The sequence below is a fragment of the Hipposideros armiger genome, unplaced genomic scaffold (assembly GCF_001890085.2).
Source record: "Hipposideros armiger isolate ML-2016 unplaced genomic scaffold, ASM189008v1 scaffold_369, whole genome shotgun sequence".
Taxonomy (NCBI): domain Eukaryota; kingdom Metazoa; phylum Chordata; class Mammalia; order Chiroptera; family Hipposideridae; genus Hipposideros; species Hipposideros armiger.
In genome coordinates this window covers 1,091,740-1,112,350 of record NW_017731719.1, presented here as the reverse complement: position 1 = coordinate 1,112,350, position 20,611 = coordinate 1,091,740, and the positions used below count along the sequence as shown (strand labels likewise).

At 43.1% G+C, this 20,611-nt stretch overlaps 1 long non-coding RNA gene across 1 annotated transcript; it reads right to left on the bottom strand.

The window, feature by feature from the left end:
* Nucleotides 1–269: 269 nt before the first annotated feature.
* LOC109393183 (uncharacterized) lies at nt 270–2,714 on the bottom strand. The gene is made up of 3 exons (XR_002126203.1): nt 2,077–2,714; nt 1,118–1,240; nt 270–979 (listed from the first exon to the last, which is right to left on the bottom strand). It is a non-coding gene; the product is annotated as an uncharacterized LOC109393183 (long non-coding RNA).
* Nucleotides 2,715–20,611: the final 17,897 nt, after the last annotated feature.

The following is a 20,611-nucleotide window of genomic DNA, read 5'->3' as shown; positions in this document are numbered from 1 at the left end:
CAGCAACATTTATTGACCATTGGCTTGAGCAAAATACTGCCTAAGCTGATTTGGGGGACCAAAAAAAGAATAGTTACATGAGCCTCACTACAAGTAACTTCTAACTTAGAAAGCATAGATATAAATAAATAAAATAATTTTTTGCTATTGTGCATATAACTTACTGAAATGAGATTTGGGGCATTAGGTATTAAAAATCCTTAAAATTCTTTTACAACCCTCACTCATTCATTTCTTCAATAGTCATTCATTNCATCCATCTCCTTGCATTTGTCCTATTCCTTTTGGCTTTAAGGCCACCTCCTTTGTGAGCACAGAACTGGAGCCCATGCCAGATGAGGTCTTAGCCCCATGAATAGGTGAAGGTGTTTCCCAACATAAACAGGGAGGCCGCTGAAATCAATTCACCTGAACACGCACATCGTTCCATTTTCTACTCTGCACCTTGGCCTTGGATTTCTTGCCATAATTCGATAAGGAGTTTACCATTTTGATTAGGAATGCCAGTGCATCAGTCAGAAAAGACTCCTCATCCCACTCAGTGCGTGCACCCTAGAAATCTCTCCTTTCTTTAATTTTTCATTTTTTAACCATTTTTCATTAATTTGTGCATTACAAAGGCACAGCATAAATGTTCCCACAGAGACAGTCAAATTCCAAAAGAGAGTCAACTTTCGCTTGCTCCCTCTACAAATAATTACCATATGTCTGCTATGTCAGGAGGTCTATATAGAAACACAAAGACACAGTCACTGCCCTAAGGCACCTCCCATAGGATTCAACCAGGGACTCCCTTTTTCACGATGCCCTCCCTAGCACCCAGATCAAGACAAGAAGTCCTCCTCAAGGTCCTGTGGCATTGGGTCCTGGACATCAGTGTCACACATCTCACGTGGCGTAATTGTTGGCTTACTGAGGCAGGCTCTCCACACTGAAGCGCCAGTGGGAAAAGTTCAAACGGGACACATCTCACGGCACCCTTGGACAAAGAATTGCAATAATGATGGTGGTGATAGCAAAGATGCTGATGACGATATAATGAAAACAAATGTAATCCCTTTTTCAAGAACTATTGCCTGTTTATGTCATTCTGCCCCAAATCCCTGGGTGTACCTACGCGCAAGCGCACTTCCAGGGGCTCAGGGCATGCCTGAGAGGATGCCAAGATGGCAGCATGATGTCAGTTTCTTGCAGGGCGCCGCTCTCTCTGATTTGTTCCATCCCGCCTAATATACTTCAGCTGTATTGAAATGAAAAATGAATAGGAAGTAGATCTTGCTGCTAAAACATATGTGTCAGAAAATCATTATGAGTATTAAATTACAGCAATAAAATGAACCAGAACTAATTTTGCAAATTAAGATCCAATCAATTTTTTCCACAGCCACACCTTTTGTTAAAAAAAAAAAAAGCCAAAATAAGATTTAGCCTAACAGTATTAAAACTGTGTGTAAGGTTTTTTGGGGTGAGGTGGGGTGAGGATATGTGTAGAACCAGAAATTCCAGAATGACAAATAAATATAAGAGTTTTTGAGGGGAGGGGTGAAAGTTGTCCACCGGATAGTAAAAATACTGCCCCTATGCCAAACAGTATAATGATCAGTTTTTAATCTGACATTCCTATGTATTTTACATGTTAAATTTATGTATACGTATTCCCCTTCCTCTCTTCTGCTTTCTCCATCCACCCCACCCCCACTCCCTAGACAAGGTTCTGCTGACACAAGAAACTAGGAAATTTCTAAATTCCTGATAATCGCTTATTCTTAGAAGAGAATGTCACTGTTGGTCAAATTAAATCTGAAGCTATAAACAAGCCCTTAGAGCTTTGCCTGTTCACAAGAATAACAGGATATCTCCCTCCACCCTCCTGTATGAGAAGGAGACTGTAATTAGCTCATTGTCCCTGAATAGGCACAAAGGAGGTGGCGCTTGCATGTCCCCTCCCTTTCAACCTTTCCTCAGGAGATCTTGGTGAAGGTGTTAATTAATTGAGTAACCTCTACCATCTCCTGGGAACACAATGTGGCACAATTCCTCATCCCAAAAGGGACATTGAGGAAGAGGGTGAAATACCTTGGCCAAGGACTCCCAGAGAGGGTCCACCAAGAAGAGGGACAAACAGGCTTCACCTCCCCGCTTGCACATTCCTCCTGGCTCCAGCTCTGGCAGCACAGCACTGAGCTATTCTGCTACACGCAGTGAACCAAACTATTTATAGCCACACAATCATTATAAATAAAGCTGTTTATAACATGGAACCTTGGCCCTGCATTAGTTAAAACTGTAGGCTGGCAGCTATAAATAACTCTGTTGCATGCTCAAGTGTGACTACTGACTGATACTTCCTCAAATTGTGACAAATAATGACAAGTTTGTTTGACAAACGTCCCACTGACATTCATCTGATTTTGAATAAGCGGTGCTGCTTTTTTAATTTGGTCCCTGAGGCCCGGGATCTTGGGAACTTTCTTTCTTCTTTCGCTCTCTCACCTCCTGCACCAGGAGACTCTGCCCTGTGTGTAGCCATTTTCCCCCCTTAATCACTGGAAGGGATTTGGGGCCATTTAAAGGGAAGCTTATTAAATCCACTGCTTTTCTCATGGGACGGTTCTGCTGTAGGGGCTTTGCAAGGGTCGGGGAGTTTTGTTAATGACACAATAGCAATAGGAGAGGGCAGGGAAATGTGGGCCAAGCCAGGGTGTTGGATAAAGGTGGAGAGGGGCTCAGAAAGAAAAGGCAGAACTGACCATCAGATTGAGGGAATCTCAGTCTTCAAGGGGGACCTGCAACCTAGAAATACGAGAAGTGGTTACCAGTGACCCAATAAAAGACAAGAGTCAGGATAGAGGGATTTACCTCCCAAGGCACCTGAGCTGGGAGATCTTGAATTATCTGAGATTGAGATCTCCAAGGTTTGGGTTCTCTCTCTAGGTGAGCTGATATGAATATACTCATATGTCAGGAGTTACGTCGTGGCATTTCAGGGCTCTGGTGGGCTTCTGGAACTGTCTGCTGTAACTCAGTCATTTTACAGGTGGAGGAGCTCAGGTCAAAGAGGCTCCCACAATGAGTTAGAGCATAACTAGACTAACACTCAGCTCTCTGGGCTCCAGGCTGAGGGCTGTTTCCATCATTATTAAATCATTGAATATGTGGAAAGCATTTGGAACTGGCCCATGGCGAGCACTCCCTGAGTGCTAGCAGTTATGGCAGTGGTGATCATCAGCTCTATTGCTGTCTATATGACCTCTTTAAAAGGAACTATTATACTGATTCCCACCTCCCACTTCCACATTTCCTCTGATTGAACTCTTATAATGATAACAGTTACACAATCTCGCCTCACTTTTCCCCTTCTATTCTAAACAGAGTTTTCAGAGCCATCTGCTAAACACACAGCTCTAATCATAAAATTGTGGCCCACCTGCTCCTCCATATCCCCTCCCGGGCTGGCACTACAGAAAGGAGGCATCACGCTCAAGGTCTACCGTGCAGGGCCACCACCGAGGAATGAACATCTCCTTAAAGTTGTACCCTATGTGCCTCTCACTTGCCTCACCCAAGTCCCTGTTCCCTCCTCCCCCAGAAGAAAAACTCACGGTTTGGTTCCACAGGCTTCTCACTGTGGCTAACAACGTGCTCAATTACTGGTTCCACCTCCTTCTGCAGTTCAAATCTATTCTTTATCCCAAAGCAGACACCTCAGTCTTCCCAGAACATACCCTTAGAAAATTTCCTGTTCCCTTTGACAAGTATATGCTCCCTTTGCATCACAAAACCCTGACCATCTTTCAAGACTCATTGCAGATGCCTAAGGAAACCTCTGCTGATTGACCAGGCAGCTGCGATGTTCTTTCCTTGGAATCCCCATTAGCCTATGTATGTGTCTCTTTCACCACTGGCCTGTCTTAATCCTGCCTTATCGTTATTTGTGATGGTACTTATGTTTAATCCTCTTTTTTAGTGGTAAAGGGAAACTCTTTTTGAATCATTTTGGTATCAAGCATAATGTGTAGCTAGAAAAGGGTGAAAAGCATTTGAAAGGTCTACTTTCTAAAACTGCAAGCAAAAACAAAAACAAAGGCTTTGAAAATGATAAATGATGGTATCAACTAGTGGATATTTGCTGAGATGTGTAAATAAATAGCAAAACCTGTAAGGGATCCGTGTGGCTGGCGGCAGCCCCATCTGCAGCTCCAGGAGAGCAACGCGAGGGCCGTCCACCCAGGAACATGCCCCTCTTCTGTGTTCACAACAGACGCAGATGCTTGCAAGGTACTCAGAGAACTGGAAGTGAAAGAATCCGAATAACCGGGCCAGCAGGCAGTTTAACAAGCAGAAGGATTAAAGGGGCAAGTATCTAATCAACCCATCAGTCAGCTGGCCATCACACATTCAGTTAGAGCCTGCGATGTACATGACATAGAAATACACCCTTAAAGAATAGATGTTTTCCCTGCCTTCTGGAATCTACAATCAGTTCCATTTGCTACATTTTTTTCTGACCCTTTCGGCTTTTATAATACTAAGTCCCATGGAACTCCAAGTCTTTCCTTGGCCCCCAAATTCTTCTCTCTATGTTGAGAGAATTTGCCAAGCTTTGTGGGGTCTCCCAGTGGACTCCACATCCGTTTCAGAGCTGGCCATCGGCCTCCTGCACCCTGCCAGGACCCTGGGATGTTTGAGGCCCCTGAAAGATCCAGATACAAGACAGAACTCTCCACAGCAGAACTAACCCATCCCCAGGTGAGAAGCAGATGAGTAAACTTCAGCTGACAAGCTAGCCACCAAAGAGGAAAGTACAAAGTGAACGCTCCTAAACGAGCTGAGTCCTCTTTCTTCCTCAAAAGCTACACGAGAAAGAAGGCGCCAGGCAGGAGAGGGGCTCTGGGTCCCTTTGTGCTACTCCATATTAACACAGTCACACTTTGCTATGCAGATGTCACTTCCAATAAACACCAAGGCTTTCCCGGGCCTGGACTCTAATTGAAGGGATTGTTACTGTTGGTGAATGGCTGGGGAAATAATTAATGCAAAGCCAACTACTTCATAAATGCCTGCTTTGTGAGTGGTCCCAGCGTCCTGGGGACTGCGACTCCTGTGGTCAGCGCAGCCCCAGGACTCCGTGTCAGCAAATGATATTTATTATTGCCATCAGTCCCTTTCTGAAACCGCCAGGCGAATAGACCTCTCCTGGAGCCTGGTGGACACAGCCTACCGTCCTCCAATCTCTCTGGGGCTGAACATGCAATGCAAGAAAATTCCCCCAATCTTCTGGATTTTTTATGCATGATCTTAGTTTTTGAAGAATGGCTTCACTTGTAAGTCCTAAAGATGGAAATAGGAGTGCAAGCAGATAAAAAGCTTTTCTCAACCCACCCTATTCCTAATTTTGTTACTTGAGCTCTATGCAGATACATGAACATACACATGCGTGTGCATGCATGTGCATGCACGCGCACGTGCACACACACACACACACACACACACACACACAGTTTCTCTGCTCCACATTGCTCACAGTCTTCACCTAATTTAAAACTCAGTTTCAATTTGAATGGAGCAAATAGACTCTTCAAGTAACTTATTTCCTAGGAATATAGGATGAAAAAAAGAAGAGGTGAGTGAATGTGCCAAGCCCTCTGCCTAATATATACACACCTCATTGAATACACTATAGTGGGTAGGTTTATTTTTCCCCCAGAAAATTGGTCCCAGGTTCTGCTGACGTAGCATGTCCAGGCACCACTTCTGTTTTTGCTGTGGTGGCTTTGTAGTCTCCTCAGTCTAAACTGCCATGGTGGCTGTCCTAAAACTCCCTTGAGGATTTAAAAAAAAAAAAAAAAGAAAGAAAAGAAAGAGCTGCCATGTTAACAGTGATGAAACTGAGGATGAGATTTTCTTTCTTTATACTTTGTTGTGGTGTCTAAATGTTCTACAGTGAGGGTATATGTTTTCACATTCAAGAAAAAAAAATGCATGACGTAAAAAAACGAAAATTATTTTAGTTTCATAAAATCCCTCAAGATCCTGAGGTTTGCTTGGGCAGCTTTATCTGACTTTGCAGAAGTGGTGTTCTGGCCTTGGAAATTAGCCTGGGCCATAAGCCAAGGAGACTGTGATATTCTCTCAAATTGGATCCTAAGCCATTAGTTTCTGTCTAACCTTAGTGAACAAGCAGTAAGTAAAGGAGAAATTTATCATTAGAAACTCTGTTTTCCCCTTTCCATGTTTTCATCTTCCCATACCCTTGCCATCCTTGCAGTTCCCTTCACTTTCCCTGTTTCACTTTAGTTTGTGTGTTTATTTTGCTTACTATTAGTTAAAATGCACCCTGAGGACAGAATCTGGTATCAGTCATTTACACTTTAGTATGAATTAAATTACTCAGCATTTATTTAGCTCCAGTGTTATAAGTGCAGATTTGCATTTTCATTCTAAATCCAGTTGTGTAATGAAAGGTGTTGGCTAGTGAATGAAAGACATCATCCCCTCTCTGCATCTCCGAAATCAGACATTGAGGCTCCCAGCTCCTCTGTTTGTGGGAAAGGCAGTCCCTGAGACCAGATACATAGCTCACTGCAATAAGTGCTGCCACTTTAGCTATAGAATATCACCCTTTAATATCTTTGTCCCTTTAGAAATAACACACACTCCAGGGATACTGCTAAATGTGGAAATGGTTGAAATAATGTACAGTCTGCAAAAATATTCACAGGCCCAGAGCTTTGGCAAAACTATAGTCTTACTCGGAAAATTATATTTCCTACACATATATGTTGAGCATGTATATTGAGTGTCTCATAAATAAAAATGAGTAATGATTTTCAGTGCTAGATTTCAGAAACATGAGAAAACTGTATCCCAGAGAAGTTAAATATCTTGCTGAAGGTCACTCACTGGTCAAGGTAGGGCTTGAACAAAGAAAGAAGGTTTCTAATTCCTTGCCTGGGCTCTTTTTGTTTCAACACATCATCTCCCAAGCCATCTAATTCAAGTCCCAGACAAACCTGACTACCTCATGCTGACGGGAAGCTGAAGACTGGCCCTCCTAAGGCTCTCTTCCTTCCATTTGGGAATTCTTGGAAAGTAGGCTAAGAAATGACTCTGGGGCTGGCCAAGTGGCTCAGTTGGTTAAGAGTTAGCTTAAGAGAGTGAGCTCTGAGCAATAGGGCTGCTGGTTTGATTCCCACATGGGCCAGTGACACTTGCGCCCGAGCTGAGCTGCAGCTGAGCTGCCAACAGTTGGCAGGATGGCTCAGCTGGTGAGAGCACGTTCTCCTAACCACAAGACTGCCTGTTCGATGGTGGGCTATGCCCGTCCGCTACTAAGACTGAACTTAGCACCTTGAGCTGAGTTGCTACCCGGATGGCTCAGTGGGAGGCGTGTGCACGCTTAACAACAAGGCTGCTGGTTCGATTCCTGCATGGGATGGCAGCTACGCCCACCAGCAACTAAGACTGAACACAGCACCTTGAGCTTAGAGGCCACAAGCTGCTGATGAGCAGCCAGATGNGATAGATGTTAACTAAACTTATTGTGGTGATCATTATATATATGATATATATATATGTATATATGTATATTATGTTATATATTTTATGTTATATACCTAAAACTAATAAATGCTAAGTGTCAATTATTTCTCAATAACAATATATTAATTTTAGAAGTTTATGGTCACCATCGCCTATTCCAGCCCACAAAAGAAAACAGCCTTCCTTCACATCCCCTCCCACAGTCGGACGTCAGGACCCAACTTGCAACCTGCAGTCTCTGACCCTCCTTGGAGACATTTGGAGCCGCCCAGCTGCTTCTTCCGGGACAGCTCTCAAAGTCCTGGAGAGAACGTCATTCCCTCACTGCTCACTCCCCAAGGGCTTACAGTCCTCAGCAGGTGAGCAAGGCCTGCAGCAGGAGGCCATGTGACTTGCGAGTGATGCAAGCAACCAGGCTGTGCCATGAGGCCGGCTCAGAAAGTTATCTGTTGGTGCCAGGCCGTGTGGAAACCTCCCGAGCTGGCAAGGAGGGGGCCCTCACCCCAAGGCCCTGGCCCGAAAAAGGTTTTCCGGCCCAGGTCAATTCACCCCTTCCGAAAACCGCGGGGCGATTCCCCCGCTTGTCCCGGGGCTCCTCCGTCTCAGGTCTCCTGCAGCCTGTCTAGAGCTTCAGAGTGCTGGTTTTATGACTGGAGCTGTCGGCTGGAGAGACACGTTTTAAAATTCATGACCTTTCCCATCAGGGTTCAGAAACGGATCAGACTTGAAGATGAAAGCTGAGTTTATTCCTTCACTGGTCCTGCCAGCCCCCTCCCGCCTCCCACCTCCACCCCCTTCCCACTTCTTCCTCCCAGAGCTTTCCTTGCCCATTGTCCTCCAGGATCTTTTGCATTTATCCCAGTTTTAATCCCCACCCCCAGCCATAAACCAAAGCAAAATGAAAATGCTCCTGTTTCCAAATGGAGCGTGTGTTCAGCTGGCAAGGCACGCCTGACTATCAAAGGTATCTCACTTTGTCAGGTAGGGAAGGGCCACCGAAGGTACAGCTGGGCAAAAGAGATAGAGCAGAGGCTTGACTGAAAGGGAGTCAGGCGGCAGAGGCTGTGGCGTTTTCATTTTCTCAGAAAAGGCATCTGCTGGGGGGCCACCCACCTGAAGCTTGGGGGGGGGGAGGGCAACATGGGCACAGCAGACGGCTGGCAATAACTCGGCGCTGCAGACCCTGCCAAGGAAAATTAAAGAGCAATGTGTTTGCTTCTTGCCACAAGTATAAACAACAACAGAGATTCTCTCGGTGGAATTCTTGCCTTGCGATTTCGGTTAGCTGTCCTCAGCCACCCCTTCCTTGCAGCGGTTTCCCTCTTGGGCTTTTACTGAGAAGTCCAGGAGCAGCTAGGCCTGGTACCCTAATTTATCCTGGGGTCCAGGGAAGATGAATCTCCTCCCAGACACGGTGGCCACACAGGAGGCACATGGACGCCTCCACAGCCACAAGGAGAAGTCAATGGAAGAGAAGCAAAAGCTGCTGACCATAGGAACACTGGCGCCGTGACAGAAACGACATGTCCATTTCTGGGGAGTAATGATAGATAATTTGAGACAGGCAAGTTCTAAACTCTTTGTATTAATATGTAGCAGCTCATTTAACTCATCACACCAACCTTATGAGGTAGATCTTGTTAGTCCCACGGGATGGTTAATTTCATGTGTCAACTCAGTTAGGCCACAGTACCTAGATATTTGGTCAGGCACTGGTCTAGATATTGTCGTGAAGGTACTTTTTAGATGGGATTAATATTGACATCAGTAGACTTTGAGTAAAGCAGATTGCCCTCCATAACGTGGGTGGGCCCCGTCCAATCAGTTGAAGGTCTTATGAGAAAGAAGACTGAGGTGCTCCAAGGAAAAGGGAATTCTGCCTCCAGGCTGCCTTAGAGCTCAAGCTGCAACATCACCTCTTCCTTGGGTCTCCAGCCTGCTAGCCAGCCCTGCAGATTTCAGACTTTCCAGCCTCCATCAACACTTAAACCAATTTTTTAAAATATCTCTCCCTCTCTCCCTAACACACACACACACACACACACATACACCTATTGTTCTGCTTCTCTGGAGAACCCTGACTAACACACCTCACTTTACAGGTGAAGCAGCTGAGGCACAGAGCAGTTACCTCCCTTGCTCAAGTTCTCAAGACTAGTAAATTGTGCAGGCAGGATAGAAACACATGCAGCCTGACTCCAGAGTCTTCTCACTTACCCAAACACTGCTGCTTCGCTCAGCCACGGGAAGTCACAACCACGTCTCCTAGCAAACTAAAGTGGGGAGGGAGGTGTAGTGGAAAATGCATTCCAGTAAAACTTCACTGGGTCTGTGGACATGGGCAGAATTTACTTTGAAATCAACAAGAATTGTTTTCCATCTAAGCTTCATTTTGATACCTGTGACTTGAAGCATGCAATTTAAATCTCTTTAGGCTTCTATTTTGCTGATCTGCAAAGTCCCATAAAAACTTCGCAAGGTTATCGAAGGATTAAATGGGATAATTTTATGTGCAAACAGTATTTCCCAACATGTGAGTGAAATCACATGTATTGTGTGCTTAGACGACTGCTTCAAATTCAAATGTTCCAAGCCCTCATGTGCTTGACTTACCAGAGACACAGTCATCTATAATTAACTCTCTCTTAAGTGTGTTTCAGTTCCTCAAAGTCGCTGACCTGTGTCCATCTCAGGGGTGGGGTTCCCATTGGTGGAGATCACTCCCACCTTGAGTTACTCTTGCCGATCAAAGCTACTAACGCCCAGAACACAGCTCCACCTACTGCAGGTACAGGCTGGGTTCCAATGTGGGGTCAACTGTCCCACACCCTTACTCACCTTCCTCTTTTGGTCTTCCTGCTGGGCCAGCTAAGTAGAACACACTCCTCTTACTCTTGGGGACTGCCCACCTGGAGCCCCTCCCCCACGCTCCCCCTGCAGACCCACTCACCAGTGTATCAGATCTGTCTGTGTATCCCCAAAGCCTGCTGGGAAACAGGGCTCACATGTTTCTCTCCCAGGGGAAATAAGCACGTGAATTCTCCCCCAGGAAAATTAGCATGCACAAAGGATATGCAGAAGGAGGAAACTTGGCCATTAACATCTCTGTGACAGATCCTGCCAGGCCCAGAGAACAAGCCTATTTGGGGGGGGGGGGAGCTTGCTTTTAGATTTGGTTTTCATTGTTGTTTTCATTATATGTTGGAGATGTTCCATGTGCTAGGAACCATGGTAAAATAATTGACCTCTATTATTTCATTTAATCCTCCCAACACCTCTCTTACTGCATCATGATGGTTCCTACTTCGCGGATAAGAAAACTGAGGCTCAGAGAAGAGACGTATCATGCCATGGCCTCACAAACAGTGACAGAGCCAGGATTCATACCTAAGCGTGTCTGACACCAGAGCACTCATTCTTAGCCACTATACTGCTCCTTTATAATGGGCATATCTCTCTATTTCCAACAAATATTACTTAGCTTTTCTAGAAGGCAAGAGACATTAGTTCTATCCCAGCTCTCGCTCTCTCTCTCTTAGAAATCAAATGGCTTCGAGCCAGTCACTTAGTCCTTCAGACTCAGTTTCTTCATCCGTGAAAGGAGAGAAATGGAGTAGAAGGAGTTAATGGTGTCTTGAAGCTCTAAACATTCACAATTCTAAGAATTAGTGGCCAGAGAGCCTGTGCTACAACATTTACACCACATCCTCCTCAACTGGTACTGGGCCCTTGGGAAAATTCTTAGAAACAGTAATAAACACAAATATTAGGTAAAGACTGTCTGTCAGATTTATATATGATGTTGCAAAATTTATTGTGCTCTTCTTTTTTTCTTGGAACTGGGACATCTATGGTCATAACAGTGCTGAGATGGGAGCTGTTACTGACTGGCCAAGCACATCTCCAGTTCCAAGAATCTTCTCTGAAATCACATGCTTGGTAAAGCTAACATTAACGCCAGCCACCCCACCCCACCTTCATCCAATAAGCAATATGGAAAAACATTTGTTTTTTTTATTTTAAAATAAACATTGAGTCTCTCTTTTTAAAATGGTGAGAATAATTATGGAGATAAGTATGACCAAAAACACTCTTAGAGAAGAAATAAAAGAATGAAGGAGAAACTTGACATGACATCCATCTCCTTGCATTTGTCCTATTCCTTTTGGCTTTAAGGCCACCTCCTTTGTGAGCACAGAACTGGAGCCCATGCCAGATGAGGTCTTAGCCCCATGAATAGGTGAAGGTGTTTCCCAACATAAACAGGGAGGCCGCTGAAATCAATTCACCTGAACACGCACATCGTTCCATTTTCTACTCTGCACCTTGGCCTTGGATTTCTTGCCATAATTCGATAAGGAGTTTACCATTTTGATTAGGAATGCCAGTGCATCAGTCAGAAAAGACTCCTCATCCCACTCAGTGCNGCAGTGATGGAAGAGCCTTTATCCTGTTGGCACTAAGAAACCAGCAAGGCATTATGGTTTTTACAACTTTACTAAGACATCATTTAAATACCGTATGATTCATCCATTTAAAGTGTACATGTATATTCATGGAGTTTGCATCCATCACCACAAACAATTTTGGAACTTTTCATTACCCCCAAAACAAATCCTGTACCCCTCTGGTGTCACTCCTCAGTTCTCCTCTTGGGACTGTGCATAGGCGAAGTGAAGGGTTTTTAAAACAGGGAAATGAAAAATTAGTTTTTTGTTTTTAAAAGATCTGACCTAACAGGTCCCTTACTCTTCACCAGCTGCAGTCACTCCAATGTTCACACCTGCACCATGGGCCCACACACAAGCATGCTCTGGTTTCCTGCCTCAACAAAAGACACCAGCTTTGAAGGCCTTGGCCTCAGGCAAGTTCACACCCTTAGGTTCTGCTCCCTGGTGGCTCCCTCCCCCTGCAGACACTCTTTCCTTAATATCTACCTTGTCAAACCACACAGCACCCCCTTCCCCAAGAGGGACAGAGCTCAGTGGCTACCAATAACAGCAGCAGCGATCCCAGGCACGTGCAGCTCTTAGAGTCGCTGGGATTCTCTCAGGACCCACCACTGCAGGGACGATGTTATTGTCCCCATTTTAGAAACGGGGAAACTGAGGTGCAGAGCATTTAAGTGCTATTCCTAAGGTTCCATGGCAAGTAAGTGGCAGAGTCAAGCTTCCACCTCAAGGCGGGAGGTGCAGTCAGCAGTTAGGGCTGTTTTCAGCTGCATATAACTAAACTCTGATATGCCAGCTCAGTCAAATGGGGGTGACTTTTTCTCCCTTAACAATAGGTCCAAGTAAAGAACTGGCACAGCACTCATGTGGTGTCACAGTTCCAAGCTCCTGTATCTGTCTGCTTTGCCATCCTTAGTATGGGACTTTCAGTTTCATGACCAAAATTCCTACTCCAGACCTTGTGCTTTTTTTATCAGAAAAACAATAGCTTTCCCCAAAAGCCCATTCAGAAGGCTTCTCTTCCACCACATTGGCTCATTAAGAATTTGTGACACTCCTGCTATAAAAAAAATTAGCATTTGTTACCAAGGGAGAGGGGGAGAATAGACACTGTAGGGAGCCTTCAGTGTAGCATCTAAGCCGAGTCCAGCCGCTCTGGTCTCTCCCACCTGATCTGCACGACCTAAGGCATGCTGCCCAGATGCCTCCCCTGCTCCTCAGGGTGCTGCGCCAGGCTAAACCACAAAGCAGAGCTTCTTCGGGTGGGAGAGCCTCTCAATCATCAGCATTGTTGGCTGAATGCATATTCCCATGGGCCAGGGGAAAGGTTGGTCATTTCCTTTTGGTGCCCACACTAGGAAGAGAGAGAGACCCTGGGAACACCGCAGCCCCCTACTCTCTGCCACTCATGGCTGCTGCAGGCCTTAATGGAAAAGGCTCTGACATAGTCATGTCCAGGCCCGCCACAAAGCCCTTCTGCAGAAACGTCAGACTCTCAAAGGGACTCGAGAATCAATTATGTATTAATCAGCATCTCACGATGAATGAGAAAGCTCAGACCTGTGTAATTTCTGAGCAGATTTAACCTAGAAGTTGGGGGCTGGAGGCCAAGATGAGATGTGGTGAGGGCAGGAGAAAAGGAACCTCTCAGATGACAATGAAATGCAGAATCCTAGAAATATCCGTGTTTCCAGGGATATTAACTTTACAGTAGATTCATCTATTTTGTCCTTCATTCCCTTTGGCTGAACAGGCCCAGGTGACGGAGGAAGCTTGATCATGTGATATTTTCACAAAAGAAAAGAGCCAGCTTGGGTTGAATCACTCCCACTGGGAAAGCCAGGCCCATGCTCCTGAGGTCACCTGAAGGTCACCTGAAGGTTGTGACATGTGAAAGCACTCCTCCCACATCTCCCTTTTCTAAACATCACATGACTCGCACCCATCTGGGTCCGGTCACCCTCCCTGATTTTTGAAGATGAAAACTGTGAGAATCCTAGCTAATCATTAAGTCATCTTGGATTTTTTGCAAACATCCTTCAAAATCAAGACCCCAGGGGGAAAACATGTCATGTTCCATGGAAGTTGTACATAATGGAAAGGCTACAGGCTTCAGGGACAGCAGCCCTGGGCTCCAGGCCTGGCTTTTGGACTTCCACAAGGCTCCCTGGCGTCCATCAATAGGTCTTCTCACCCATAAAATGAGGGTTTGAATCAGCAAAGATCGAAGATCACTTTGGCTCTAATTCTGTGACTCTAGGAATAGACTCAATTGTACTCAAGTATGTGGTACTTCCTTTGTGTATGAATTTTCTCAGAAAATAAGAATTCATCAAAGATATTCATGACAATAACATTTGAGAAGCTACCACGAGCTCTGGCAAAGTACAGTAAAACCTTGGATTGCGAGTAACTTGGTTTGCGAGTGTTCCACAAGATGAATAAACATTTCTAATACATTTTAACGTGGTAAATGAGCGATGTCTTGCAATACAAGTGGTTTGTTTCTGGAACAAATTATTCTTGCAAACCAAGGTATTACTGTATTATAACCTGGTAACTCTTTTAGTCCTCATGGCAAGCCTATTGTGGGGTAGGTAGGTATGATTAACAGCTCCAATCTCCTGAAGTAACTGGGCTCAGAGAGATAAGTCATCAACCACTGCATTTCTACTTAGCTGTCTTAGGGGCCTCTCCAATTTAACGAGTCAAAAATGAAACTTCTGGCTTCCTCACTGTGAACCATCCAAACCTGGGGCTCTTGCATTCTTCCTCAGCTCAGTGAATAGCAACTCCTTTCTTCCAAATGCCCAGGCTAAAAGCCTTCAGGTTTCTCCCACCCCTAATTCAGCACAAAGCATGTCAGCTTTGCCCTCAAAATGTTTGGAACCCACGGTTTCTTACCACCCCTAGTGTGACCTGGTCTAAGCCTCCATCGTGTGTTGTCTGGAGCTCTGCAAGAGCCTTCTTACTGGTCTCCTCATTTCTATGCTTCTGTTCCCCATTACACACACACACACACACACACACACACATACACACACACACAGTATTTTTTTTATACCATAGCCAGAATAACCCTTTGCAAATATAAGCCACCTTATGGCATTCCTCTCCTCAAAACTTTCAGTGGCTTCCAATCTCATGATGATAAAGTCCAAAGTCCTTCCTCTGGCCTCCAGGGTCCCCCAAGCTGTTCCCTGCCCCCAGCCTCTCTGACCTCTCCTTCCCTTTCCCCATGGCTCCCTCCTCCCCAGCCATGCTAGCGCCTTCGCTTTTCTTTAAGCACACCAAGATCTTCCTGTCTAGCCTCACCGGGCCTTCTTCCCCCAGATATCCAAATGGCTCACTTCTACCATTCATTCCAGATGCACCAAAAAGTCTTACCCTGACTAAATAAAATAACACCTTCTTCACCTATCTGTGTCCCCTTAGCATGGTTTATTTCTCCCCTGAAGCATGCATTTCCACCTAATATGTTTTATATTATTTATTTTAGTGTACTTCTCCCTTACCAAAGGTAAGCCCTATAAGGACAAGTATTTTGTCTAATGTGTGAAACCCCAGGGCCTGAAAAAGGGCCTGGCCTCTTAAAAAGTCACTTCGTGTGATGGAGGCATTAGCTAAGGCTGTGGTGGTGATCATTATACAATATACAAATGTATCAAATCACGTTATACACCTTAGACTTACATGATGCTATATGTTAATTATAGCTTGTAAAGCTGGAAAAAATAACAAATAAAAAAAGTCATTCAATAAATATAGGTGTCCCTTGTTATCTGAGTTTAACCCTTTCCAGAAATTCCAGTGGATAGGAAATTCTTGGAAAGCAGGAGTCCATATTCTATTATACTTAAGGGGAAAATAATAGAGTTCCCTATATCACCTACATCCCTTAATGACATGTAAAATAACCCACTGTGGATTTCTGCATGATATAAAGTATTTAAAACACAATTACCTAATTATTTGACTCTTAATGAACTCATTAGTGAGTATGTTTATAATACTGAAAGAATTACATTTTCCTTCTACATAGAAAGAAACTATATAGTGTAATGTAAATAAATAATAAAATGATTTTTTAAAGATACATAATAAATGCAAATATAATTATCAAAATAAATAATTTTTACATGCTTACTTAATGAATGTAATTGCCTGAGTAAGAGATGGAAGTCACTGTTACTGCATGGCTGTGGGGAAAGATACGTCAAAGTGAGCTGGGGAAGGAGTGAGAGAAGCCATCAAATATTCAAAGTATATCCATTTTCTAACCAAGGAATTAATAGGCAGTCTTTTCTTGGCATTCGGGAATCTGGAAGTAGATAAAAGATAGGGGATCTAAAGTCATAAATGAGGCAATAGAATTAAAAAAAAAAACAAACTCAAAATAGGTAACTGTTTGAACTACATGATTATATAACATTACCCACACTGGGACAATTTTGAGAGTTAAAGAGAAAAAAGTAAATAAAAGAATATAATTGTTTAAGTATGCATTTATAAGATGACAACTTGGTTTTATTATGAAATAGCTCTTCTTAAAAATTATTCTTGACAAGAAAATAATTTCTAAAAATCAAAAACAATGTACATTAAAGCAAAAATTGTTTAATTATTTATATTGACTTGTCCCAACAGTTAAAAGTAACATAAACTAAACTATTCTTTGTTCATAAACACTTATCATAATCAGTTCTGGACTCATATCTATATCTGATACCATGTATTTTTCATAATGTGTATATATTTTTTTTCCACAAAATCGCCTGCAATTTTCTTCAACATTGCCTTCTATAGTCTTTAAATTTGAAATTGTTGACACCTTCAATTGACTCTTCTTAGTTCACAATAGTATTTTTAATTAAGAAAAGTATTCCTCCAACAGGTGCTAAGATACCTGGTAAATGAAGAACTAATTCTGATAAACGGAAGACCTTCTCAATTCTAACTTTTTCTTATTGAAATATGTTAATATTTCAAGACAAATATTTTCACAGGTACTATTCTTTTGTCTCCACTCAGGGAAACTTTCTTTTTTTTTAAGCTGAGCCATCCTGCCACCTGTTGGCCCCTCAGGAGCTGCTCAGCTCGGGCCAGGAATCGAACCACTGTTGCTCAGAGCTCAAACTCTTGAGCGAGCTCTTAACCAACTGAGCCACTTGGCAGACCCCCAGAGAAACTTTCTTTGACAAATTTTTACAAGACAAAACTCATCAAATAAGTTGTCTCTACTTATAATTTTTTTAATGTTTTGCCAAACATCATAGAGCTTCTCAATTTTATTTCATTCCAGTACAGAATACAAATTCATTCAATTGAATTTAAAAGTTCCATCAAAATATTCTTCCCATAAGTAAAATATTTCAAAACATAATTATTTGCTCTCAAATTTAATTTATTTAATTTCCTCAATTCCTCTGGTTTTGTGAGTACAAGCTTTGTTTTCAATAATTACATTTCCCTAAAAGCTTTCAAAGCTGAAGTCGTTTGGCTCACCATTCCCTGAATACCTGATTAAAGATTACCAAGTGATTTTGAGCAAAATGCAAACAAAATTTAGAGAAATCATTTGTTAAAAAAAGAAAAGTAAAAAGTCAATATATATTGTAATACACTTGAGTTGATTTACAAAGTAGCCCATTAAGGATGAAACATTTCTATAATCTAAGAACATGCAGAAAAAAAGATTTCATACTGCCAGGCTGAAGCACTTTTTTTACTTGACATCATCTCTACCCCAAATATTTTGTACTTAAGTTTCTCTGTGGATAAATAAATATATTTATGTCTGTCAACTAAAGCTTCTATTTTGTTGGTAGACTATCACAGCTTGTTTGGATGCAATTATGAACTATGAATGTACTACATTTAGTTCCAAATACATTTCTGCTCCACAGATTTCTGAATTTAGTAATAACACCATTTTCCCATGATGCTGTGCTCCACTAAAATCTGTGTGAATAGTACCATCACCATCTCCATTGTTGAATGGTTCTTAAGTGAACTGATAAACTACAATAACATCAGATACTGTATTTTTGACAGAATGAGCTTTCCAAAGCTTTACTCTCAGTCCATAAATTGGATGAAAAAAAGAAAAAACTCAAACCATTATTTGAATTAGATGGGGTTTTTTCTTGAAGAAATTGATATAAAGCTGCATCATCTATTTATGATGTTCTTTTGCTAATAGAACCATCCCACTAATAACTTATCACTTTCTTTTCCTAGGTATACAAGATAAAATGAAATCAAAATTAACTTAGAAGATTTCTGGTCAATATGGCAGAGTAAGTAAATGCTGTACTGGCCTCCCTCATGACCATATCAAAATTGTAGCAAAACTATAACTCATCATTGAGAATTGCCTAAAGTCTAGCTGAACAGAGTGTCACAACTAAGGATATACAAAGGAAGCCACATCAAGACTGGTAGGAGAGGTGGAGATGCAGAAGGTGCTGGTCCCACACCCACATGTGGCAGTTAAAAATTAGGAAGGGTATGTTGGCTGCAGAGGTCCCCCTGAGAAGTGAGGGATCCCAACTTTGCACCAGGTCCCCCAGCCTAGGGTTCCAGTGCCAGGAAGAGAAGTCCCCACAACTTCAGGCTGTGAAAACCAGCAGTGATTGAGGCTGAGTGAGATAGAGGATGGCTGGAGTCCCACAAGTTCCTCTTAAAAGGTTTGTGCACAGACTTACTCACTGACAGACTCACTTACTATGAGCTTCAGCACTGGGCAGCAGCTCAAAAGGCTCTAGGGACATTTGGGGAGGAACTGAATTGTCTGCCTTCTGGGCAAGAGCTGGAGGGGCAGCTATCTCATGGACAGTAGTGCAGGCAGAAGGCATCGTTCCATTATTAACTGTCATGCCCTGCCCGCCCCCCCCCCCAACATGCAGACTTAGGTAGGTACCATCACTGAGTCTCCATTAGCCTAATACTGTTCACTCTGCTCTGGTGATTCCATGAGAACCCAATTCACCCAACTTGGAGACACACCCAAGCTGTTTCCAGTGGCTTTTCCAAATGAATGACCTGTCTTGGTTCATACTTGTCTCGGACTTTACTAAAATCTCTCAAAGGTTCATAAACACCAAACAAGCAACATCTAGCTTCAACATGTCCCATTCCCCAAGCCGGGCAGTAGCAGCAGCTGACCTCGGTTTGCAGCTTCGCCTCTTGCAGGCATGTCCAAGCTCAGTGCAGATGGTGGCTATCTGCAGATTGCTTTATGGCTCATTTGAGGGTGTCCTGGGAAAGGCACAGGCTGCAGCTAAATTCAGCCTGCAGCATATCCCTTCCCAGAAATCCCTGGGGCCAGAACACCCAATGACTGGCTTTGGACCAAGCCAAAGCACTACCCAGCTGCCACTGTAGCTGAAACAATAAAAAAGCAGGCTGGACAGGCATCAGAGCTATGCTAAAGTGAATCCTGCTTTGTAGGGTCAGCCCCTGCACAACAACTTTTTCACTGTAATAGCCAAGGGTCAATCCCTACCATTGACATGCAAATAGCAACCAAGGCTCAACTACAACAGGAGGTCACACACAGCCCACACAAGGGTCACACCTGGAGCCCCCAGCTCTGGTGACCAGGGAGATTGTGCTACTGGGCCACATAAGACTCCTACTACATAAGACCATTCTACTAAGACTGGGAGACATAGCAGCCATACCTAATACATAGAAACAAACACAGGAAGGCAGCCAAAATCGGGAGACAAAAAAACATGTTCCAAAAAGAACAAAGCTCCAGAAAAAGAATTAAACGAGACAGAGACAAGCAATCTAACAGATGCAGAGTTCAAAACACTGGTTATATGGATGCTCAATGATATCAGTGAGAACTTCAACAAAGAGACAGGAAACATAAAAATAGAGCTGGAAAACATAGAAAAGAACTAGTAAAAAATGAAGAATACAATAACAAAAATAAAGGATACATTAGAGGGAATCAACAGTAAATTAGATGAAGCAGAGGATCGAATCAGTGATTTCGAAGATAAGGTAGCAGAAAACACCCAATCAGAACAGCAAAAAGAAAAAAAGAATAAAAAAAAATGAGGATAGTTTATGGGGCCTCTGAGACAACATCAAGCATACCAACATTTGCATCATTGGGTTACAAGAAGCAGAAGAGAGAGAGCAAGGAATTGAAAACCTAGTGGAAGAAATAATGACGGGAAACTTCCCTAACCTGATAAAGGAAATAGACATACAAGCCCAGGAAGCACAAAAAGTCCCAAACAAGATGAACCCAAAGCACACACCATGACACATCATAATTAAAATGCCAAAGCTTAAAGTCAAAGAGAGAATCTTAAAAGCAGCAAAAGAAAAGCAAGATAGTTACCTACAAGGGAGCTCTCATAAGACCGTCAGCTGATTTCTTAACAGAAACATAGCAGGCCAGAAAAGAAAGCACAAAGTATTCAAAGTGATGTAAAGCAAGAACCTACTACCCAGAATACTCTATTCAGAAAAGCTATCATTTACAATTGAAAGACAGATAAAGAACTTCCCAGACAAGAAAAAGCTAAAGGAGTTCATCACCACTAAATCAGTTTTATAAGAAATGCTAAAGAGACTTTGAGGAGGAGGAGGAGGAG